Here is a 25,456-nt window from a genome sequence, read left to right as displayed (position 1 = left end):
GACAGCCACAAGCATCCCCGCAAGCCGAGGCGACCGTGGGCTGCGCTGCCAGCGGCACGCGTACCCCCTCAACAAACTGTCTCGGAGGATGGCCATTGATTTCCTAGTTATTATGAACATGAAATTATTGAATGACAGATGATAGAGTGTTAGGTCCTACAAGTATTTTCCCAAATGGGTTATCTAGCCGGGGTTGCCGTGGCAACGAGGCTGTTTGACAGCGCTTATGACAAAGAAGCCTTTGCTCGGAATTCAGCTACAAAATCGCTCCTCGCTTCCTACCACATGCCCGTGGAAAGCGGAGGAAGCTGCAAGGCGAAGGGCTGGGTGCTCCAGAGCAGGTGCCAGCAGCTCTGCAGGACAGTGCCCTGCCCCAGACCGTGTTGATCCCCGTAAGATAAATCTATAGGTCTGGCAGCGTGAATCCTCGGGTAACTCAAGGTCTGCATCAGGACGCGCCGCTGATTAAGCTGAGGAGGAACCCCTCTCCCAAATCAGCCATCGCTTTGCACTGCTAAAGGTTGGGTCACTTCTTACTCATGTGCCACTTCTGCTGTAGGGACATGGTGAACTTCTCATTTCTCTCTCTTTTTTTTTTTTTTTTATCACAACAAATTAGGTTTTTCTATCAAATGCTTTTTTTTTTTTTTTTTTCTATCTTCATTCAGGGCCAGCTTCATAGTCCAAGGCATGGCTACGCCTCCCTCCCTCTTACCCCACAGCATCTCCCCTGCCCCTGCCCCACAGCATCCCCCTGCCTGGGGGACAATCCGTGAGCAATGCTCCCTGGGTGCAGAACTGCAACTCCACATCAAAACCACATGGCAGGGATGTTGCAAAGGCTCAGATCAAACAAAAAGCAAAGCACAGGAAAGAGTTACACCTCTGGCATACCTGCTTAAGCTTTCTTTCATTTACAGTTCTTCACCTTCAAGTCATGATTTTTGCTTTTTGTAAGCCCTCTTTCTGCTGGAAGGACACAGCTTGAATAGCCTACAATAAAATTCCCCTACTGACCTTTTCCAAGCACTGTCACGTTTGTCCAACTGCTCTGATCATTCTAGAAAACATCTCTTTTTTGAGTTTCTGACTGCCAAGGAAAGCTACTTCTATCAGAAATAGAATTATAAGTGAATCCAGGGGTAATGAGAGGTTCTTTCACTTTAACCAACTCACCCATGGTTTAATTCACTGGTCAGGTTTTCAGAAACTTAATTACAAGAGAAGCATTTACTAGGAAGAACAGACTGAGAAGCTCTGCAGTGAGCTACCACAAAGCTGTAGCTATTTCACCTGGGTTTTGGTGCCCAGGCTGGTAACTGCTCTGCACCACACACCCGTGCCGCCTCTCATACAAATACGTGGGTGGGAAGAAGGTTACTGAAATGTAGCTGTGTTTTTGACAGGCATCCAGTTATCACAACTGAAGGCAGAAAACTATACCTAGGAAAGCTAAAGAAGGCTCCATTATTAAAATAGAAGTTTAAAAGCATGCCAAATATTCCCTGATATTCTTTAACAAGTGAGACTTTTTTTCCTCCACTCTCCAATAAAAATCTATCCTTAAATATAGGTTTTATTTTGAGATGGAAAAGGACATCAAATAAAGCTTTTTAAAACAAGTGGTACTAATGAGGGCAAGTAATGACCAGATCCTCAGGAGAGATTGAGGACTAAGAATGGAGTGAGAAAACTGAGATAAATTTCTGGGATGAAGCTTAAATGCTCAGTCTGTGCCAAGAATCTTGTTTCTGGCCAGAAATATTTTAAGTCTTAACATATTTTTAAGTTCATTAAAAAATATATTCCTGGTACAGCCACATCTGCTCCTAACAGCACTTTTATTGGACAGCTTCAATTACAGCTAGCTCTCAATGAGCCTCATCTAGGCTGTACCACATGAAGCAACAAACCAGGCACTGAAAGCACATGGAGAGCTGCAGCTTCGTGCTGCCACCAGCCCCCACTGTCATATTTCCTCTTCTCTCATCCCCTCCTTCTAGCATAAGCAAAAGCTGTAAATGTTTTAGGGCTGTGTGATAGTCCCTGAGAAAAACAGGGAGCATATGTAGTGTATTTTCACATGGAAAAAAAAAATGGAGATCCTAATTTCTAAAGTGTGCCTTCTGTCCAAAGTATACCCTTGACGCTAACTCGGCTGTGATGCAAATCACTTTACACAGATTACTCAGCCATAGACGATACCAAGGTATCGTCAGAAGGGTATTAGTCAACAGTTTCTCATGAAGTCCAATTACATGTTTTCTATATAATTCCCTGACTACCCACTAAAATTTTGCTGATATTAGCCCATCCAAAAGGCTTTTCAGGGACCAAGAGCACAGATAATATCCATTACAAAACCATTCTATGGTTTCTGTCAAATCTAAGTTAAATGCACAATAGGGACTGGAAAGCTGCTACAAAACTGCAGATTCAGGATATATGTGAAACAAAGACACTGTGTCAATACACTCTTCTTTTTACACTGAGACAAATTCAAATATGTGAAGATCAAGCTGAAAAGGATGTATCTAATGGTATAATATCACATAACCTCCAAGTACTACTGCAACAGAACTGTGAGTACCTGTCTGGCCCACAGACATCATTGATATCACCTACCTTTTCTCAAATTTCTCATGCAAGTACAAATCCAGTATCAAATCTATGGATTTTTTTAATTGAGAGGAAAGGTGACGATTTTTGTAGGGGCAAAATCTTCCCCATTTCTCTCTCTTCCAAACCAAATTTTCAAGACATGTACCTTCTGAAGGTATTTAAATGGCTTGATGGTTGAAGAGACAGGTAATGGCTACAAAGCCCTTCACCTGTAGGTCACAGGTTTGAATTCAACCCCAGTTGGTCATGACCAAACCCTATTATGATGAGACAGCTGTTCAATGGCCTATATGAAACAAGCTGGTAGTCTCAGTCTGGTTCCTACTGGGCAGGTGTTTGCATCATTAAAATCACACCACCTCAGTAATCTTGTTGGCAGTATCAGCAAAGAGGCCAAGGACAAAGCAGACACACGGTCTGGTTTCTTTCTCCTGACTGAGAATCAAAAGATCTTTGCCTGCTTTAGGACTGATGTAGAGTGATGAGTAGCAGCGGGAAACACAAGCTATCACTGGCTTTACTGAACATGCTCTAGAGACAAAATAAGACCTCTCCACATTACCATAAACACTTCCACCAACTATTCCTTAAATCTTTTTTTTTTTTTTAAGAACTTCTTATTTCATATGAATTCTCATATTGTGACAAAAAAAATAATATGAAAGACTTCAAGGTGGAAGCAAGGCTCCACAGAGTTGACAAGACCAAAATTTGGTGGGGGGAGCTTTGTTTTGTTTCTTCATGCTGTTCTTATACACTGTTACTTAAAAGAAACCACTCAAACTGTGGATAAAGAAGATAGAAAATGTTTGGAAAAGAAGAGCAAAATCTGTGAAGACTCTATATAAACAAATTTCATATTTGTGGTATCTCCAGGGAAACAGACATTACTTTATTGACTACTTTTATTGCTATAAAAATTGTCTAAGAGAATACAACAAAAAGTTAATAAAATGAAACAACCTAACTACTAGCCCTAACCACAGTCACTGTTGGCACATCACAGTCATTGTCCTAGAGAGCAGGGGATCAACTCCAGTATTTTTAGCTAAGAATAAACAGAACTGCAACAAGCTGCTCAGCAGGGTATTGACTGACAACAAAAAAAACCCTTCCAAATATTTATAAACTCTGTGATATTTGCCCTTTGGGTTCATGTAGCAGGGATTATGCTGTTCATGTCTTGATGAGCACTTCTGGGTCCAGCCATTCACGGGCCAAAGCAAGCATGAACCAGAGTTCTGGAGTTAATACATCACTGGAGCTGGCTTGCAGAGACACACTAACTAGCCCTGCTTGATGAACTTTTTAGGAGTAACAGTTTGAAGAACGTCAAAGAAAATAATAGAAAATAGAAAAATAGTAAATAGAAAATACAGTTGTAGTACAGTACAATACTGTATAAACACACTTGATAACACTAGTCAAACTTATTTTGCTATGGGCAATCTCGGTAAGCTTGGAAAACAAGAAGAATACATTTGCTCACCAGGCAGATTTTTCTTATAACACAAATAGCAAATTCAATCTGCTGTTAACAAAAAATTACTCTGTTCTAAAAGCAATTAAGTAGGGCATTTTCCCCCTAGCTTGACTTGTCAATCCTATTAGACCAAATTCTAATTAAGGGTGGAAAAGTGGCTATTTTATATGCCAAATGAAAATAATTTAGTGCAAGTTAATGAGTACTGGCTTACAACTGATTAGTCACTTTGATTCTGGCTTGTTACAGTGGTAGAAATTACCTTCAAAAGATACAGTAGGATCAGCAGTCATTTTCACACATTTGATAAACAAACAGAATTTGCCTTTGTGACCAAATTAGGCGTGAAAATATCTGAAAACAGGAACAAAATAGGAACACCTTACAGGTAGCTTGGAAAATAGAACCTCCTCTAAATAATAATAATACCTAAACTATTAATACTTGGCCACCTTCTCTCCACGTCATGTTTGCAAGAAGTAGACTCTGACCAAGCAATGACAAATCTTTCTCACAAAAACTGTTATGCACATGAGCAACTTTCACCATGCTGCAGTGTTGCACAAAAGTGCTGCCATGCAGATTTTCAAAATGAAATTTATACCTGTCATCAGGCATGTTTTTGAACCTCAACTCGTTACCACATGCAATGGCAAATGCAGCACAACACCACCAAATTCTACCACTCCCATGCAAGCAGTAAGGAGCCACCCAGGTGGTTCAGGAGGCACCCCAATGCAGTTTGCATTTAGTACACCAGAACAGTGCAGTGCACGTGGCAAAAATACCTTAAAATATGTCAGCTACGTAAGTTTTTTTTGTACATTCTAGGTAATCATACAAATGTGTAGGTGTTTGCATTGCTCAGTAATAATCAGCAATAATTTAGAAGTATTCAATGCTTTAACATCAGAAGATGTGGAGTATTTTTCTAATAACTGACTTCTGTTTCTGTGGCACCTTACCTAGTCTTAACAGTAATACAGAAATTGAAAGATGACATTTCATTTTCAACATTTTGTGTAAAGATAAAAATAATATCAAATAGAAACCTAAAGCTAGACCATTGGATACCTGAAAACTCATCTCATTTTCTCACATGAACAAAGGTACCCAAATGATTAACCAGCTTTAAAAAATAAAAATAAATAAAAACCAAAGAAGTCAAGGTTGAATTGATCATCACATCATCTCAAGAACCTAGATTTATGACTGACTTCATTCACATGAAGCAGATGCACCCCTTCACATATTTGCCAGTACTGCAACAAAATTACACAAAAGTCCCCAAGACTTATTATTGTTATTAACATGAGCTGCTAATGAGACATCTCTTAGTGGACATCTCATTCTTACACAGTTTGATATTGGCATCATGAATTTAAGTAGACGATCTCCTCCAGAATAATTTTTTTATATTAATAATCTAACAACGACAACAAAACATGGAAACTTGGAGAATAGCAGCATGATAAAAAAATCTCCCTTTGTATACCAGAAAGCTATTTTTTGCAAGAATTTTAGGTAAAGGTTCAGAAACATACCCTAACTTTCATAAGTTCTTGACCAGTTCCTCCTCGACTTTAAACATAACTCTAAGTGCATAAATGTCTTTGAAGCCAGACCATAATAATTAGTTGCTTAAAGAAATACAGTAGTAAATCAGTAGACAATATTCCAATACTACTTTAAACCACAAATTTATATTCTACCTAAAATAAACAGTGTTTGCTCATCCCCTCTCTGCAATGATTTAAGGCAGCTGCTATATTGATATTTTATAATATTTAGACTTGACATTGAAAAATACACACAATGCACTTATTGACAGACTGTGGCTCATGATACCTAATTTAAAGCAAGTTGTATTGACAAAGGGAGTTTGCTGGCCTCCGCATCATACATTTTTATATTCACCATGGTTCTAGTTTACATGGGAGCCACGATCACCAGTGCAAATTAATGAAGAGGTAAGAGAATCAGAAAAATGTTTAGATTTGTAGTCTATTAACGTGCAAGTTTCATGCTGATGGAAAAAAAAAAAAGGAAGAAAAGAAACAACACAGGTTGTTATAAAGGATCCTTCTAGGATTCAGGATCATGTTTATGTAAAATGCTGTAACAAGCTTCCCTTATTGAATATATGCCCCAAACTACCACAGTAGGATGCTCAGCATTCAATCATACCCAGCTCCCTGAGATTTGAGACTGCCACTGTGGCACTCCACTGTGGTCCCCAGAGCAAAGGTGTGCCATTTGTCCTCATACCTATCAGAAACCTGCCACCTCATGTGCTATAGCCCACTCATGTACAAAGAGCAAAGAATTTTGCCATCTCAGTCAGAACATTTCCTAAGCACCAGCGCTCAGTTTCAGTTGCGGGAACAGACACAGATATTTCTGGTTTTAAACTGTGCAGCAACTCCATTGCTCTTTAATTTTGCATAGTCCCCCTGAAGCACTTTGCTACTGAAGAGCCTTTAATATGATTTGAAGCAGATACCACTCCAGGGCTTTCTCATCTTCATCACTTGTTTGTTTTGACCTTGACATTTATTCAATTAGAACTGATTTGCCAATCAAGCACAACCCTTCTTAAAGTCCATTTCCATACACCAGTGAATAGGCCCATCCAGTTAGCAATGATCTTTCAGCATGCCCAAAGTAAAGACGCACAAACCTAGGAGCATACAAAATAGCCAAGGTGCCTGCCACAAAGAATCTGCTATTTCCTTTCCTATCATTGCTCTCAGTAAATGGAAATGAAGTGGATCTATAAAACGTCTTTTGGCAAATAATCAGCTCGAACGTGGCCGCTCTGTCAGATTAATCAGTTCCTTGAAATTTGTTTCAGTGGAGGCATGCCTCAAGTTCGCTAAGGCAGGATCCATCCCCCTGATTATCATGTCAGCTCCTTCACTGCTGGAGAACAGAGCAGAGCACGCCGTCCCTATCACGTCTGTCACACGCACAGCTCTGGGAGAGAAAGACTTGTTAAGATTGTCAAGTACCATTCACAAATTTATGCCTGTGGAGTTGTTCCTCCTGGAAGAGAACCAAATAACTCATACTTTTTGAAAACTGCTTATGACAGCTTTTCAGTCTGCTTCAGGCTGGCTCTCAGTGATGATTTGTATTTTCATATACTCCTCATACATTAAGAAATTTACACCTGTCAGGTCCTGACAGAGTGTCTCCATCTTCAACCTTTTCGGGGAAAATTCTTTGCTTGCAGACATTATCCAAATAAGTTTCTATCAGAAGTCTGGGTGACATAACAGGTGGAGGTGCAAGAAATATGTAGCAGACAAGCAGTGAATTTTAATGAGAGACAGGGGCTTCTGTACTAGCATGAAAGGGATGGAAATTACAATACTGATCCCTGACACTTTAAACTGCACATGAAGCCCATGGGTAATTATTAGGAGAAGACATAAATGCCGGGTTGTGAAAGTTACTTTACTACCCAGGTTGACATCAGACTTCTTATTTCTATCTAGGAATCACACTTGGGGTCAAATGAAGCAGCTCAGTGACAAAGACGCCTCGTAAATAAACAGGAGGTGGTTGTTCCCACTGGTATGCTTGTTTACCATGAAACAAATATTTGTTCCCCCTAGCCAAAGCAGTGGACGCAGCGCATGCAGGGGGTACAGAGGGAAATGCAGGGGCATAGGACTCCCTGTGTGTTCAGCCACACCAAGATCTGAAGGTCCTTTGGAATGCTGACACCCAGCAAGATGCTCATCGCTCATCACATGGCCCTAGGCAACCTGCCCTAGGTGGCCCTGCTTGAGCAGGGAGTTGGACCAGGTAGCCTCCAGAGGGCCCTTCCAGCCTCAGCCATTCTGTGCTTCTGTGACTGTGAAGAAGCACAATAGGAAAGCCAGACATTTTGGTGAGAAAAAGACACATTAGCACTGTTGCCAGCTCAGACAACATGTGCTGCTATGCGGTGCAGTGGCTCACGTGTGTCTGCGCATCCTTCCCTTCACCTCCTCCTCCCTTCAGCCCCAACAGCTCTAAAAGCATTGACTGTGCCTGAAATACTTCATTTTCACAAGGCTGACTGAATTTGCAGAAAATGCAGCATGGGACGAATGGAAAGCAAGGGAGGCACACATGAAAGGCAGTGCAGGTAGGAGTTCGCATCACCACCTGCATATGAAACGCAGCACAGGAGGCCTTGGCGAGACCGCGCCTCCATGGCTGGGTCTACCATGGGCGCAACTGGGGCTGTAGCACACAGAGGGGCAGTGATGAGTGGCCCTTGGGGGTTTGTTTCGCATCACTGCTGTGAGTGATGGCTGAACGAAGACCCACGGTAGGATGACGAGGGAGGCCTCTCTGCTTCCCTTGCCCTTTGTCTGCAGAAGGAAAGCAGCAGGCGATGGCAGTTTTGTTATGCTCCATTTGGCAGCAGACAAAAGACAAGAGTATCTGCCCCTGCCCCTCTCTTCCTCCCTCACAAACTGATCCAGCAGGTAAAAGAAAAGGAACCAAACATGGAACACCATCATACATCTCCAGGCTTCCTCCCTAAAAGAGCAAGCATTTGAATTCTGATGTTTTAAGGACAGTTGTCCCACACTTCATCCCTGCTGTAACTAACTATAGTAGCACCGCTGGGCAGTAATACTTAATTACCATTGCTTTTACAGTTTAATAAATGGTTGGATTACCAACGCTAAAAAGACACAATTTGTCAACTGCAAATTAATGTTATTCAAATTAACTTTGGACCATAAAAAGGGCTTTTAATGTCACTTATCTATTCAACATTTACTGCCCCTATTTCGTAACTGATGTGCAAACTGCTGAATTACTGGATTTCTTTAATCTTTTAAAATTCTTTATTACTTGGTACCTTCTGTTGTACTTTAATGATCTATAACACCCAGCTCTTCCAAATAAAGGACTTTGTTAAAAGAAAAGGTCTGGTTACCCACTTAACAGATTAATTCTTCTCCTTGTGTAAATCTTACTGTGAACCTCTCTTCTCCCTTTGATTACAGGAGGAATCAAACCTCTGATATGTATATTAGCTCTTGAACCTCCTTCTTTTGCTCAGGCAAGATATGCAAGATCGCTAGTTTCCAGCAAGTTTTAAAGGTAAAGGTACCTGTAACATATATGCACACACTGTTGGAGTTGGAGGAGGCACTTACATACTTGCTTAGAAGTTTCTGAAAAGGTCACTTCAGTCCTAAAGGCAGTCAAGTCAACCCCATTAATGGCACAGTCAGCTGCTGTTGGCATTATCTTTCCCAAAAGGCCACTTTTAGGTTCAGGCTATGGAATGTAGACTTCAGCTTTATTTCATCCAGAAATGTTTAACAAATTAAAACTTTTGGTGTGTGCGAGAAGATTTCCCAAGCTAATTGCCACATTTAGATAGTCTTGTGAAAATGCTACTTTACTTAACTGGGACAGTGAAACTGAAGCAAAAAAATTAAATAAAATAATTTCCATCAGTTTTACTTTTTCATTGAAAAAACCTCTTAGTAGAGCAATCTTCTTAAACAATGGTAGGTGCCAAGTACTGACATAGAGAGTGATATATATCTGAATATATACACAAACAAGTATGAAGCTATATCATCCTGTATCAAGTGACTGTTTACAATTAATTTCATTAAAAACCAACAAATATTTGTTAGTGGAGACAGACTTTCTATTCAAAGATATAGCAGTCTGTCAGCAATGGCACAGCTGACGAGCACCTGCTCTAATTCTATATACAGCATAAAGCCTAATCATTTTGTCATTCTTGCTTATCTACAGGAGCCTCATCACAGGATTCAAGAAGTGCAGACATAAAGGCTGGGAGGAATAAGAGGAAATTATCTGCCTAGCCCACTTGTGTTGAGGCAGGAGGAGCTGGAACCTTCTCCACTTCTGACAATGGTATGAAACAACTCTGAAAAGTATCTTGAAACTGGCCTGAATGTAACCAAATCTTAGCAATGAAAGAGCTGCACAAAGGCAAAAAGATACAACAAAACAAGCAGTAAAATATGTTTATAGTAGATATAATAGGACTTTATATTATTATATACTATTATAATTATTTTAAGTGACATTTTTACTTGTATCAAGAAGAGGAATGAAGCTCCCTGTTAATGACGTATATAAGCAGGCAGTACTATACCAGGGAAAGCTCCAAACACCATGAAGGAAAGCAAACAAACAAGCAAACATGCAAAAGAAATGAGTGAAATTAAAAATATGAGTAAAATAAAGACTGAGAGAAAATGCAGCTACATTCAAAGTACTGTGTTTGAAAGAACCAAATGAACAGAAATGCGTGAGACTTCTTACAATTAAAAATGAACCTTGCAAGTGAAGTGATGGTGAGTTAGAACAGGAAATTGTGTATATTTCTAACATGATATGACTGAAAAAAATCATGTTAGACACCATTAGCAGATGATAGGTGCACATTCATGTCATAGCAAGTTTCACTTCCTTTTAATAAACCAATCCAATATCCTCTTGTTTCATACACTGAAAATTTGCCTGTGATTTTTGAATAGATGCAATGAACTTGCAATGGAATGAAATGTATAAAAGTCCAGGAAAGGGAAAGGAGAAAATAATATAATATGGCGGGGGAAGCCAGCAGTGGACTACCAGTACTACTTCAGGATTAAGTCTTTAAAGGCCAAGCTCTTATAACTACATAAATGCACAATTCAGGACATTCCACATTTATTCACGTCTACTAGTTTTAGGATTCATTGTCCTCCTCAGGTCAAAAATGCCCAGGGAATTCCTCACCTTTTTTCCTGCAGGATTGTTTGCAGGATGTTGCCTGTTCTTCATGATTTCTTCAAACAGATTTATAGCAGAATTTGTGCCCTGACAGACATACAAGTCATTTCATTGAAGATGACACGGAGTTTTACCAGAAAAAAAAGTAACTGCCTCAGCTTTATCATACCTAGACATTCGTTTAAGGGGTACACAGCCCATTTTTCTGGCCTGTGTCAAGAAGCTAAAAAAATAAAAAAAAAATAAAAAAAATTACATGGTCCTCAAAAAAAAAAAAGATAAAGAAAAAGAAAACGGAAAAAGAAAAGATCTCAAGCAGGTGGAACAATTCCTGAGATCCTTTCTTTCTGTCCCTAATACTGAACAAGGCTACTAACATGGATCACCCTTTATTTCCTTTCTTGAATGTCATGTCATTGACACTGAACTGCCACACAGTTTTAACAAATGGAGAAGCAGGAGGATATATAGCAAAGCCTCTTAAATCCCCAGAGTACTCAAACTATCCATTTAACAGAAGAGAATAGGAAGCTCTTCCTGCTGAGAGCTCCGCCATCAATTTCTGAAGAATATATGTCCTCAATGAAAGCAAGTCCTACTCTCATGCTTGGGTAGATAACCTTCCAAGTATGAGCCCCTATTCACAACTGGATCTGCAGTCAGGCAAGCGTGATGCCTCTGCTCCTGCTCATAACTTCTCAGAGAAGCAACAGAGAGAAGTTAACAAACCAGGGAATGATAGAAGAATCACTCTAATTTGGGGATATCAGTGTTGCTCAATAAAACAGCATTCAGCAGGCACAGTTACCGGGGAAGGACGAATGATTTGCAGTTTAGTATCAGATTGTTTCTCCTCCCAGAGCAGCCAAGTATTTGGGAAGCAAAATAAAGTCTTGAAAAGAAGATGGAGCAAATAACATTTTCCCTATTTCTCAGGAACCAGAGTGGGGTTAACTGTCAGAAGGCTGCTGAACTACACAAAACCATGAGCTACACGGAGAAGCCCTCAAATGAAAACTTAATAGAACCCCCTGCACCCTTCTTATTCCTTGAAAATGAAATGAACTATTCAGATGTTGTCTTCCTTAGCAAGTCTTTCTACTGCTTCAGTCACTTACAACTTTCTCTGCCTAGCAAAAGCCTGCTAATTTTTTCAAACCTTGGGACAGTAAAAACGAATCTGGTGGGAATCTTCATGGAGGTATATATACTGTCTTTGCAGGAGATAAACGGAGAGACTCTCTTCCTCATGGAGAGTGCCATACTAAGCGGTTTTGCAATCAGATATGTCCAGAAGAAAACACAATGTGAAAAATACAACTGGATAATAGTTTTCCCTTGAAGTTTTAAGTGTGAAGTAAAAACAAAAACAACAAGAATAAAAAAGTACTTAAAGGTAATAAAACAATCATGATCATAAGGTCTGTATTTTTAGCCCATACATTTTTGTTATACTCTGCCACAACTGAAGTGATACTTTTTTTTTTTTTGAGACTGATTCACGCTTAATATCATATGAAACAGCCTTCTATTCTTTCCATCTAAAATGGACTTGGTAACTGTTAATATGACATTCAAAGCAAACAGCACGATCTCATCTGTCATTTCTCTTTTCAGCACCAAACAAGCCACTGGCAACTGAAAAAAATGAATTATACTGACACTGGCACTTATTTCATTTACACTTCTGGCCTTTACACAATGGTTGTTTCCCTATTACAGAATCATGGACTGTATAAAATAATTTGCTAACCATTTTTGAAATTCTTCCTCCAAAGCTACTTGCCACTTCTCACCTTTCTTTCTAATACATTTTGAATTAAATAAAGTTTTTAATACAACTTCTAAATTATGAATCATATCTTTTTGCTAAGAAAGCTAGGAAGCAAATCCCTAAAAGTTACCAATGAACATTCCTATCTTGGCAAAAAGGAGACATACTACCTAAATTAAACTAACTACCGACAGCAGACATTTTCATGACAATATTTTCAGATAGATTTTTTTTCCCTGTGGCAAGTTTCTGTGGTCACAGAATCTTTCTTTCATCAGACTAATATTTAAGCTTCTTTCTTTGTCTGCTATTTCTGCTCTGTCAAACCTGGTAATACCCATTTTATTGCTAAAGTCTTGTAAAAAGAAACAGGTTACCCAAAAAGGAAACATTATGGTGTATCCCATTAAACACAGTAAAACTTGAAATCTCACATAAAAATAGGTCATCCAATTACATGGTAAAAGCGACATTTTTTCATTGTCCAGTACACAATATATTTACAGGAAAATTACCAGAAACCCCTCAGCTGTGTCAGATCTGAACCTTATATTTAGATGCAGTCATATATTACTGCTGATAATGTGATGTCAGTGAATAGATTGGAATTTTTCACTGTCCTTTATCAAGATAAATTGTTCTGTCAATAGCAAATGGCTGGCAAGTATTAACACTCTGCACACTATATGACTTTTCATTCCAAGCAAAAATTGTATTTAATGCTTTTGCACAAAATCTATGGCTGTGACTATCCCTATTACCTATTTAACTACCTTTTAAAAGGAGGATTTATTTCTGCAAATTAGGACCTGGGTAACAAGACGGTATCATGCATCATAAACTTTAAGTCAATACAAGGCAGGACACTTGCAGTTCGAATGGGGAAATACCTTCCTCTCATCACTTGGTCATCCAATAGCATTATCAAGCTGTGGAGGGAGCAGCTGCTCAGAGCAGAACTTTATCTTGGCTTCAGTCCACCTACACCGCCACAGTGTCCCACAGTAGCAATTTGCTCATTGGCCTATTACTTTCAATAGGTATTCCAGTAATTGGCTATTTCACACTTGTAAGGCTTGAACTGGCAGAGTGCAAAGGGCAGGCAACCAGCCTGTCAGGGTCCTGCAAGCTGCTCGTCCATCAATTATCATCAGCTTTTACAAGAATGAGCAAATTCTCCGAAACCTTGTTGGCTCCGATCAGCTTTGCTATGAGCGTAATTTATCCCCAAATCATGTTAAGTTCCCATCTGAAGATCGAGGAGGTTGCTATGGAGTAATATGATTGCTGGCTGGCATGTGCTGGGGTGGGAGGCAGTGGCGGGGAGACTTTGCTGATTATCTGGAGGACTGCAGCTTCTGCTGGGTTCTGCGGCCACCTGCTGTCCCACATGCTCCCTTTGCCAGGAAATACTCAAAGCAGACAAATATAGTTTGTTTTGTAAATTATGACTTCAAAGAAGAAAAGGTTCTGCCTAAGGCAGCCTGGAATGGCTGGACACACCTAAGTATTCGAGGCAAGGTGTTCTACACCTGCATTTATGGCAGAAAAAACACATCTGAAAGAAAAACAGTGTTAAAGCACTCAAGTAGGCTACACAGCTACAGAGATCCTAACAATCACTTTTCTTTTTTAACCCGACAGTCTGAGAGGTTTCATTTGTAAGAAAGTTAGATCTAAGCTCTCACATTTCCTATGACATTTTATTCTGCCTCTTTCCATGCCAGACTTTTTCATTATAACTACTTAAAAAGCAAGAAGGCATACAAAATTGTTGTTAATCTTATTTTCCTTTTGTTAGATGTCCTGATTCTAGGTAATACCATTTAGTATGCGGCGGCTGGGGCTTATTAGCTACCAGCTTCCTGCAAAACAAACCTGGAAAAAGCCTTCCCTACAGCCAGTTTGATCTGTTGATCAGCTATGTGACAAAGTGGTCTCTCATCTAGCAACTATCTGCTTTGAGCAGAGTAAGCAAACCACAGATTGAAAAAAAAAATAAACTCATCTATTATGTCTGTAAATAAAATCCCAACTGCTTAAAAAAGAAAAAAGATATCACATACATGTTAAGAGCAAAGTGATTTAGAAAGCTGCTAAGGATGTTCAAAAATCATTTCCAAACTTTGAGAGGACACGACTAAGGCTCTTCATAAATCCACCTCCAAATGGATCTAAGAGTTATGCAGCCTTACTAGTTGAATAAATGAAGTGACACTGAAGCATATCTAATTGTAATACATCACAAGATAATCTGTCAAGCCCCAAGTGTTCAGGTCCTGTCACCCTTCTTCATCCATTATTTATACGCAACCTTCATTGCCAGTGAAATCCCTGTGAAGTATAGCATGGCATCCAAATGCAGCCGTTTTAGCCACTCAGCAGATACAGTCAGGAATCAAACCCATACAAACTCTCCAAAATAGCTGTTACTCTGCTGGAGGGAGAGCTCAGGCCGGAACAAATATGCAGAAGCTGGGAAAGGCCACAACCACTCTCTGCTTTGCTTAATGGACTGGAGAGCTACCCACCCCCGTGCCTTTGACAATTGCAATGGACACTATGGTGTACCCTGCTGCCAAAGCTTGCTTTATATTCATTTCAAGATGCTATCTGGGGCTGCTCTAGCCTTTATTCCTTTATCCTATTTTAGACAGGAAGGCTCGCCTAGAAACACATCTCAGTGCTTTTAACAGCATCTGCTGCAGTAATAGGCAAGCAAACTAATGGAGCAGTGCAATATTTTTTACTCCAAACTTGCCAAAGATGTGTGAAGGGCAAACAGTTGGACATATTTACATACATTCATGATCCAGAAAGTCTCAGTTCAGCAGCTGCTGCAGCAAAGGCAATCCTTTCCTGTTAGCCCGCTCAGCGAGCACAGCTCTGCTTCGCATCCTGCTGAGAGTGATGGGCGGATGGCAGGGGAAGCCTCCAGAGTGGATGCTGTGCCGGGGAGGGGGGCGTGTTGTGACTTTCATTTTAAGACCTGAAGTCACAATTTCCTAATCACCACGCTGTTGCGGAAGAAACAGGCATTCCTCCCCTTGCTCCTCTTCTTCCCTCAAGATGCACACAACCACTTTTTAAATGCAAGAATAAAGATGCACATTTCACAGTACTTTAGCAGTTCAGCCAGGACCTGGCTTAACTCTGTTATCGAGACTGCAATAACAACCCGAAGCTGCTTCAGGCATGCAGCACTAGAAAATTAAAGGACCTGTAAATTACATGGCTATATTCCTCCCACAGCCCAATTACAGGCTTTATTATTTGTCAATAAAATACCGAATAAAAAAGGTATTCTCCAGATAAGGCAGCTGTTGCCATTTGGCTCTGGTGAGCCTTTATTTATGTTCCATAAGTTTGGGGCATGAAAGTTGCTGATAGGCCATGTGTGTTATCAGCAGGTGTCCCACGGGCCCGCTGCTGTCCCCTGGGCCAGGCCTGCAGCAGACACATCTTTCCCCACAGGCAGGCGGCCCATTCACTTGCCATGCAATGTTGTGTTATCGCTTTCTGCCTTTGTAGCTCTGGAACAGCAGCCGCTGCCTCCCAGTTAGCAAAGCAAGCTCTAGCAGTCACGGAACCCTGTCCTGAGCTGCTGCCTGCCTCGCAGCGTGATGGCTGACACATCCAAGTGCTATCCATGAGACTTCTCCTTGTGTACTCAAAAGGAACCAGGAGCAGGCCTTGGAGCAGTACCTTCATCCAGATGAGAGTGGCTATCCCACATTCTTAGGCTAAAAATGTTACCTGCTGCTATCTCTGAGCCCACATCCCTTCCCAGCTGCCCTGTAGCTGTAATTCTGCACAGAGCTGAAGCCTCTCTTCTTCTGCCCCATCCGTGTAGATTGTCTTAATTAAACACTTTTTTTTTTTTTTTCTTTCAGTATAAAGAACAACAGCTTATGAGCTGTTACTACGGCCACATGTTTTCATCCCTGGGAAATGGTAGCAGCCCTCAAGTTGCCAGCCCTCAGGAAGCAAGGCATTAAGACATCAGCACAGCACTCCCACAGCTTAATGTGAGTGATTCTCTCCCCTTTCTCAGCTTTTTTAATTTCAGGCACTTCCTACTTCCTATTCGGGCTTCTGAGTGAGACGAGTGCGTAATTAGCAAAAAAGACGTTAACACCTACAAGGCACTCTTTAGCCATCAAAAAAAATCAAGCTAAGCAATTCTGCATGCTGTTTCTTGTAATTAAAACATTAATTTCTTACTTTTGGGGAAAAATAAAATTCCTGTATTTCACAGATGATGGCAGAGCTAAAAATTAATTTAAGATGATAATGCTACATGAAAATAAAAACCTCTTCTGATTGAATTTCAAGGACTCTTCTGTTTAACTAGCTTCAAGAGTCCTTTTTTTGATCATAATAAAATTATTTGCCATATGGTTCAGATGCTTGTGATCCTCTCTCAATGAGAGGATTATGCATGAGATATAATGCCTACTGTAGCTGCAGCCAAGCACACAGCTGGCTCTGATAATGCCAACAAATGGCTTCATCTATCTCAATGTCACGTAGGAGCTGGTGCGATGAGAATCAGCCCAGAGTACAATTAAAATCTACATCATCTGTGAGAAAGGTGATGGAGGTTCTGACATCAGAGCTGTGCCAGATTCATCCTCTTCCCATTGTAACAGAAGAAACATGTTGCCCCTTTCACCCTGTCACACTAACGATGCGCTTTGCACATCCCTTCCTGTGAACATTAAAGGTAGTAAATCAGGGAGACTCCTATTTAAAAGCTTCACCTTTATCTGACATTCAGTAACAAGAACAATTTCTAAATTTAAGTTAAGTGTATTCCTTGCTCCCCTCTCTGTGATGAGATAATGCCATTTGAAGTCTGCAAGTGAAATATGCATAGAGGAGTTTATGATCCATATGGCCCCAAATTGTGACAGTATGCAAGAATTTCCTTGTTTTAGTTCCACAATATTTAGTCACACTAATAAAACCAGGCTTGCACATCCATTTCTTCTCCACGAACCCGAATTTTATCGCAAAAATGTCCATAATTCACAACAAACAAGCCTGATATCAAGTTACCAATGAACATCCTCTTTTAGGTTTTTAAAACTAGTGGGGGACTTGTGCAATGATTTCGTTTTATTGTTACATTCATTAAAGGGAAAACCCACAAATATGTTTTATTAGCATTTTCAATGACTTAACATAAATATAAGCCATAATTACTTATGCCCGGCTCTCAAATTTTATTGCAAGCCAGGGCTCTATTAAAATATTGTAAGCCTTTGGATGTCAGAAATGTAAAAGCTTGTCTGGCGGAACATGGCAAGACACTAGCTAATGCTGTTTTCTCCTTTCTGTCAATTATCTGAATCAGTTTGTGTGGCACATTGCAAGTGGTATTGCTAATCAATGCAATGTAGGCACTGGAAAATGAAGATACGCAGATTTACACTCACTCGTGATCTTTACTGGGTTTGAGATGTAATCAAAGTCTATTTAAAAATCCTTAATCACACAATATATGTGCAGACTATTTTCAACTACCTTCTGGTCAGGACTGAAGTCAAAGCCCCAGTGCATGCCCCTTAATTACGCTGATAAATGTATTTTTAAATGCTCATGTTTTGTACTAAATCAGACAAAACACATTACATTTGACTTTCCAGTGTGTTACTCTAGCTTAATGTCATTTATCATAATGGTGTTACACCATGATAAAATTGATGATATACAAGCGTTGAAGTATTATGTTATGCACCAACACCAGAATGTAACTCAGGAACATAACACTGAGCCTCTCTCCTTATGAAGATTAGCACCTTGTTGCTTTCTATTAAGTAGTCAATAATAACAGAAGGCTTTGCCTACAAGCCAGCCTGCATATCTTGAGCAATGTTGTTCAATTTGATTTCGACAAAATGACAGCAACATCCTCTTCCATAAAAGCCTAGATGGTACAAGGTTTGCAGAAACATTCAGGTGACATAAATAAATAATAAAAAAAATCAACTGTTTAATATGGCAAAAATTCTAAAGAATTACAATCCTCAAAAGTTAAATTTAAGAACTAAATCAATGCAGAGTTTCTAAGAAATACTTCAGAAAATTGATGTCTCCCTGAATTCAACAATGCAATCCTTGCAATTCATATAAAACGTCATTACAATGGCTCCTGGGGTAAAAAAGAAAGAAGGAAATTCTAGCAAATTTTTTACTGCACCTGTTATGCGCCTGCTCATATCTAAACTCACTGAGCTACAGATAAATTAAACAAAAAACTGGGTGCAAAGGCTTCATGCCTCATTGAATGAGTGTTTGCTCGCTCAGCCTTTGCTCCTGTATTCCCCCGCCCTGGCCAAAATAATAGCTACTGGTAACAGCATAACAATGCACCCATTTATAATTCAAGTATGTGTTCTTCAGAACTCCATACCAAAGAAACCCCACATCTGAAGATAAGACACCTTCAATTATTTTCAAGCTCAGCCTCACTCTTTTACCAAAGTAGATAGACACAGACTAGTCCATGTCCAAGTTTGAGTATGAATTGCAAAAGCTCATAAAAGCAGCCACTCCAAAAGACAAGTTGTCATTTTCCACACATCTTTCAATAGTTCTGAAGTAAGTCAAACTGCAGAAAAGGAAACAAACAAGCAAACAAACAAACAAAAACATAAAACAAGAATTCATAACATCATTAAAGGTGACACCTGTACAGATATACTCCAAATTTCAAAAACTCCCACCTCACTCTATCAGGTGAAAATGCCACTGGAAAGTAATCACACACTTCTACAGTCCGAAATAGTATTAGTGCTACCTCAGCTCAGCTTGAGAGAGTTACACACCTATGCATTTACCTCTGTGGAGGTTCCGTAAATCCAGGAGTTTAAGAATATCTTACAAATACACTAATCTAAAATCTTGATACACAACTTTGAAAAATAAGTAGTTGGATATTGTATTTTTAAGACACACCTCCCAATAAAATAGCTAGAAAACAAAATCTGTGAGCTTTCTAATAGCACTAGAGAATCATGTTGGCTAAATGTGGCTCTTTAAAGAAAACATCAAAGTTATAATGCAAACATAAATGCAACACAACACAGAAAGACAGACCCAAATCCTTCCAAATTAAAAATCTGAAGATCAGTTAAAAAAAACATTGACATAATGAATCAACTACTTAATAAAACTAATAAGATATAAGATGTTATTCTGAAATCACACCTAGCAATTTCTAGAAATCAGGCCAAAAACTGCCTAGTCTCTTGTAAACTGGATGTCCTCACTGGCCTCAGCAACCAACTCCTCCTTTTGTGTATAGTATTTAATTACACTCAACAGCACAATAATATTTCAACAAAAACTAAGATAGAACTCATCTCAGCATTATCTACAGGAAAAAAAAAAAAAGAAAGAGATGAAGAAAAAAGGAGATGCAATTGTCTGAAATAAGAAACGTTATGGTAATCCCATCCTTTAAGACTTGTGTGTGCTTTCAGCTTTACCATGTGCACAACAAAACTGTGAATTCTGTAAGCTACCATACATTAAATTGCCAGACCCCTGAACTTCCACTGTTTAAAGTGATCAGGCTCAAGATGAGAGAAAAAAATGAAATCTGCTGCTCTCCAGAAAAAAAAAAAAGAAAAAAAAAGTACTTTGAAGAACTCAGAAGAACTTGAGAACTTTGTTAAACTCTTCCACCCCTCCCCTCATATATATAAGAGAAAAAAGCCTAGCCTTAATTCTTGAAATATTTGGTAAAAAACAGCAGAAAATGTATAAAGACACACAGACAAACCAATACCAGATATGAAAGAGTACAAAGCCAACCCTTCAGAAAGCTAGAGGAGATTACTGACTCCATGAGCGCCTCATAGAGCCCAAATTCAAAACATGGTAAAGTATCTTCAAATAATTGATAAAAAAGACCAGTAGTGAAGTACTGAGGTTGAAGAGGAGGAAAAAGATGAATCACAAAAAATAAATAAATCCATCACATACAATGTTCTTTCTGTTTTTTTTTCTCATACTCAGCAGATCTCTTCACCTACGATGCTCTGTGCCCGTGATTTAGAAGGAACAAATTGTATGAGATGGCTTCTTATCTCAGCATTCTGAGCAGTCCAATTCACTTACTGGTTAACTCACTTTCAAACATCCAAAATGTTTTGTTTCAAGGTTTTAACAGTGCTTGCCCCTGTTTTTATAATCTGCTTTTGCACCCTGTAGCTGTACCACTGTCTGAGCACCTAGACGTGGACAACAGCACGAGCAAAAGCAAGCTTCTTTCCATTGAGTAAAATGTGGCATTTTAAGTGGTTTTGTTGCTTAAGAACAGAGCAGGATTGTCTTTGGGATGTGAAATATTTCTTCCAATATTTAAATCAAGGTATCTACAGGACCAAGTCCTTAAAAGGTGCAAGAGACTGTGATAGAAGAATGGGTTTACATGCTTAGGTTAATGCTGATCTCCAAGCAGTACTGCTCCTTGTCTTAAAGATCATATCCAAATCTCAGAGAGAATAGGGAAAAGACAAAGAAGATGTGGAAAAAAAAAAAAAAGAAAAAAAAAAGAAAAGTTTATTTTTGAGCTAGCTTCAGTGCACCTTGGAGCTTTGATATTTTCTGTTCACCTTCTATTTCCATATTTCATTTTCCTAGACACAGCTGCCTATTCATAAAGGCAGAAAGATATTGCTTAATATAGTATCAGTATTCTTGGTATAGCACTGACAGATTAGAAAAGGTTGTTGAAAAGCAAATGCATATATGCAAATGTTTTTCTTATTAAATGGAAACATTCCAAAAACTCAAATGATCCATGTGAAATTTTAATTATAACTTAACAGCTGTTTGAGCTAATTGAAGGATATCAGAAAGGTGATTTCCTTCTCATTGTAATTAAAGAGTTAAGCCTAATTTACTGTTGTCAGAACAAGACTAAATACCAATCTGGTCTGCCTAATTACATAAAAAGGTAAACAGGAGAACTCCAAGAAAGGCACTAGAATGCTTCCTCCCCCCCTCATAAATAATAAAAAAATAAATAACAACATAGTAAAAGAAAAGTAAAACAGACAAGTTTCTCAGGAATCACTTCTGCCCTATATCTTTTCTGGCCAGAAGATGGGCAATGACCTTTAAAGCAAGTGAGCAACTCACTCTGCTTTGCCACGCTTTTATTAATATTGCCTGGAAGCTATTTTCATTTCCATTTCCTTGGCTCTGCAGCCTCATTGTTTAATATAGTGGCTATGCATAAAGGTAAACATATGTTTTGCATTCATTCATGCTGCATTATCTAGTTGTCACCAGCAAAAGAATAATGGCAGTGCAGAAGTAATACTGAAATACTTGTTGGTCTAAGACAATATTACATTTTTTCCCTCCTGTAACTTTGAAAATAAAAAATGAGAACAAAAAAGTATGCATATTAAAATGCATATTTACAACAGAGATCAAAAACAGTTAAATGAGTTATTAAATACAGTGGTCTTCATAACAAATATAAACCTTCTAAATGTACCTGAACAAAAAACAGGAATTATTTCTATAACATAAAAAAATTCAAAGATTTTCTTTTCTAAGCACTCCATTGATTAACAGATAACCTGTGCAGATCATGGGAACTTCGTAACTGTACCTTTTCCTACCTCCCTTGCAACACAACTGCCATTATTGAAAAGAAGCACAGAAGATTCATCAGAGATATAAACCCTGCTTGCAGGTATCAATAATATTCAGTGTAAAGTTAATTGGTAAAGCATGAATTATGCCAACATTTATATATATTGCACTCACTAAGGTATGTCATCTCCAACACATTATACTGAACGACAAATAATTCCAAAGTGGTATATTCAGGCATTAGGGCAGAAGCAGTGAGAGATGAGTGAAACAGTGCAACCCATGAATGATACTTCCCTGGAAAAAAACCCGTCTGCATATTTAATTCACATTTGTGACACACCTGAACTTCTGCGTGGCTCATGTGCCATTGGCATCAGATCTTAGGGAAAATGATCAGCGGGGTTCTAGGAACACAACAAGTAGCTCCATTACAGAGCACGTCAGGAGGAAGCCAACTGAAAAAAAGTGAAAATATTCAGAACTGTTTTGACCACATGAATCAAGGAAGTGCTAATGCAATATCGCAGGTGTTTAGGATGTTTTTAGCAAAGGCCAGAGCTGGTGGGAACAGAGCCCAAAGAGTCTTGGAGCTGTGCAGAACCTAGGCTCACAGTAAGGCATCCTGTGCTGAACATCATCTGTGGCCAGACAGCTGTAGTTTTCATTTGAGTTCATTAAGGCTATTTTAAACAGGCATAAGTAAAACAGAGGACGAATCACACTGAAAATGTTAGAGACAATTTTGCATTAAGGACACTTACTGCATTTTGCTGCATAAGAATCCTTGTGTCAACTCAAATTGCACTCCAAGCACTAAACACTCTGCTTTTATGCTCAATTAATGTGACTTAATCCAGCCATAAGCAGAATATTTCAGACAACTAGATTGTACTGGGATTTCCCAGCCTCCTTGTGCTGTAGTGGTTCTCCTGACCTTGACAAATCTTTTGGTTATCTTCCATACAACATAATTTTCCACATATTTCCAAACAGCCAAAAAGAGACAACGCACAGCAAAAACTTAATAAGGAGTTATAAAAGCATTCTTGAAAACTATCTCTGAATAATTAACTTCAAAGCACATAATCGAACTATTGCAATTTTATTCTCTATATAATATTGCAAACATAAATTGTACACACTCCATTTTAGCTGCCATGCCCTTTCTTATAAAGCAGGGCTCTACTCCTAGGTCAGTAGGAACAACCAAAGATGTTCCCCTGCCTTCCTTCAGCTTCTTTCTCACTCATTTATTCATGCTTCACCCTATGCCCAGATGCTGCGAAAAATCTTAATGCAGATGTATTTCAGGGACATTCACAGAAATATTTACCTTTACAGGTTTACTTCCGCAGATAAGGAGCTACTAGAACCAAATTATTTTACTACTCATCTTTTTCTGCCCTGTCAAAAGTACATTTAATGCAATCTATGTGATGAATGTGGCCTCATGAAAAGTGGGAGGGAAAATTAATTTGGGGGTCTGGGAATGAAAAGATCATTTGTCATTACTGTGCTGAGCTGTGCCAGCAAATGAGTAGAACCCTGCAATGTATTGCTAAAAAAACACCGGCTGCTGCCTGCTTTCTGCCCCTTCCTTTAGCAAACTCCTCCTTCCTAATGCTTCAGTTCATCCTGAATGAAGGTTATTAGCAATACTAACCAGCCAGAGTGGCTAGCTGAGATGCAGTGGGGGTGGGACATGAATTTGTAAGAACTAATTTGTCTAATGTTCAGTAACAAAGGCAAAGCGTCTGCACTGTGAATTAATATAGCATCAATCACTGACTAACTGTTTCAGTACATGTAATGAGAATATTCTTAGACCAATCCTATGGTCTGCACAGACAGCTGGGAAGATAATAACCCAAATGGAATTTTATTTTAATGCAAGTCCCGTCTTCAAAGAAAAAAAAAAAACACCTAGGGAGACTACCTTTGGTGTATATATGTGCATATATACACACGAGCTTTTAAGAAGAACTTAAAATAATACAGTGTTTATTTCAAAAAAAGTAGTGCTGAATACTTAGGAAATTGTTCAGTTGATTATAAGGTTCCTGGTTGAACAGTCCTTTTCTTTTAATTCACTCTGAGTTGTTTTACAATCTCTCTAGTAGATGTTTTTAATGATGTAGTCAGCCCATCTTATTGCAATTTTAGTTTGTATAAAAATAAAGAATGCTTGAAACTAGCTTAATATCCAGAAGAGTGTTTTCTCCACTTCATTTACTGATCCCATTAAGGGCAGATACAAAAATGTATGTTTTATAATTTTATACCTTTATATGCAACCACAATTTGAAAAACACATCCACTTGCATTTCTTTAACAAAGACATTTACTACTTGTATAGCAACAACCTCCCATTGCTTTCAAAACAGATTTTTTTTTTTGACATCAAAGAAATAAAAAGTGTTATTACCAATCAAAAATGCATCTAGGCTGGGGTCACATGGAACAATTAATGGGTGCAATAGGCTCACTGCATTACCACTACTAGAAATATGGAGTTCTCTGTATAGAAAGATTTTTCAGTGAAAGCTAGGAGTACTAAAGAAGCCCAAAGAAGAACCTGAAAATGCAAAAAATGAAGAAGACAGACCTTTATTATGAAGATGAAAGTGAGTATACCCTTTAAAATAAAATGGTTCCCTGAAAGCTGCATACTACTTGCATTCTCCAGCACAACACGCCCAGCCTACTCCTTCAGCGCTCTCAACATGGGGAAGCCACAGCGAAGCAATGAGGATGTTATAGCCAGTATTTATAATGAGGAGATATGCAGCTCTTCTCAAGTCAGACATGACAAAGAATGAGAAGAAATTGCAGGTGATTACCAAAGCACTCTCACCACCTCAACCAATTTACATTATTACTTTATTAATCCCCTTGCTGGTTTCAGCAGCATTATGATAGCCTTAAACTAGAGATATCTAATATTGGTCTGCTAGGATGCCGCCTAGGTCAAATCATAGGCTTTGAACAGCGAAGGGCATGCTGCATTCAGTCTGAACGGCTCGGGATTTCACCCATTCTGTAATGCACGTTAGAAAGTGGTCTCAAATAACACACACACACAAAGTTTTTTCACACGCTGGAGGGAAGGGATGCCATCCAGAGAGACCTGGACAGGCTTGAGAGGTGGGCCTATCCGAAACTCATGAAGTTCAACAAGG

At 39.0% G+C, this 25,456-nt stretch overlaps 1 protein-coding gene and 1 long non-coding RNA gene across 7 annotated transcripts in view; one reads left to right on the top strand and one right to left on the bottom strand.

Moving 5' to 3' along the window:
• PDZRN4 (PDZ domain containing ring finger 4) overlaps positions 1-25,456 on the bottom strand; it is a 269,511-nt gene that overhangs the window by 118,235 nt on the left and 125,820 nt on the right. The window lies entirely within an intron of this gene.
• LOC106047754 (uncharacterized) lies at positions 36-16,752 on the top strand. 3 transcript variants are annotated; one of them, XR_001213909.3, is made up of 4 exons: positions 36-520; positions 9,121-9,217; positions 9,890-10,012; positions 16,547-16,752. It is a non-coding gene; the product is annotated as an uncharacterized lncRNA (long non-coding RNA). The 3 variants fall into 3 exon arrangements; XR_007163963.2 differs by lacking the exon at positions 16,547-16,752 and adding an exon at positions 11,816-12,354; XR_001213910.3 differs by lacking the exon at positions 16,547-16,752 and adding an exon at positions 12,102-12,353.

Source organism: Anser cygnoides, chromosome 1, assembly GCF_040182565.1.
Source record: "Anser cygnoides isolate HZ-2024a breed goose chromosome 1, Taihu_goose_T2T_genome, whole genome shotgun sequence".
Lineage (NCBI taxonomy): Eukaryota > Metazoa > Chordata > Aves > Anseriformes > Anatidae > Anser > Anser cygnoides.
The sequence above is the reverse complement of the archived record's forward strand: the minus strand, read 5'-3'. Positions and strand labels throughout refer to the sequence as shown.